At 31.5% G+C, this 660-nt stretch overlaps 1 long non-coding RNA gene across 1 annotated transcript; it reads left to right on the forward strand.

The window, feature by feature from the left end:
• Positions 1–90: 90 nt before the first annotated feature.
• LOC111787130 lies at positions 91–642 on the forward strand. The gene is made up of 2 exons (XR_002813900.1): positions 91–383; positions 545–642. It is a non-coding gene; the product is annotated as an uncharacterized LOC111787130 (long non-coding RNA).
• Positions 643–660: the final 18 nt, after the last annotated feature.

Below are 660 nucleotides of genomic sequence, written 5' to 3' on the forward strand. Positions count from 1 at the left end.
TTTTTACTCGTTTAATATATTGAATTGCTGCAAATATCTTGCATTTCATATACATTTAATTTTAGTTTAAATATAATTTCCATAATTTTCTTTACCTATGTTTTGTGCTGTCCCAATGATGATGGGCTATAATGAGAAAATTGCTACTTCAAGATCAATTATAACTTCCCTATCAAACTTAGAAGTTCATGCTTTTTATGAAAAACTATTCGTTTTGACCTTGCTATGATCTGAGTATATATTTCTTGAGGTTGCTTTTATCATGTATTACATTAGTGTCTGAGTTTCCATGTACCATTTCGTTGACACGTCCCAGAGGGAATACTTCAAGCAAGGAAAACTGGAACAATTCCGTCAAATTCTGGAGGAAGGGTCTAGTCCAGGTATTGGCTTCTTTTCAAATGTTGGAATTTAGTTATTTTTATTTTTATTTTGCTAAATGTAATACCTTAATCAGTTGAATGCTACTTGATAGTATTCAGGCTCATAGCCTACATAGTTTTCCAATCTTAACTCACCTTTTGTAATTTTGTTATTGTTGCAGATATTGATGAGTTCTATGCTAATGTTAGATATGAAAGAATCGCAATCTTAAATGCCTTGGGTGCTTACTACCACTATCTTGGAAAAATTGAGACAAAACAACGAGAAAAAGAAGAA

The sequence above is a fragment of the Cucurbita pepo genome, unplaced genomic scaffold (genome assembly GCF_002806865.2).
Source record: "Cucurbita pepo subsp. pepo cultivar mu-cu-16 unplaced genomic scaffold, ASM280686v2 Cp4.1_scaffold005642, whole genome shotgun sequence".
In the NCBI taxonomy this organism is placed as follows: domain Eukaryota; kingdom Viridiplantae; phylum Streptophyta; class Magnoliopsida; order Cucurbitales; family Cucurbitaceae; genus Cucurbita; species Cucurbita pepo.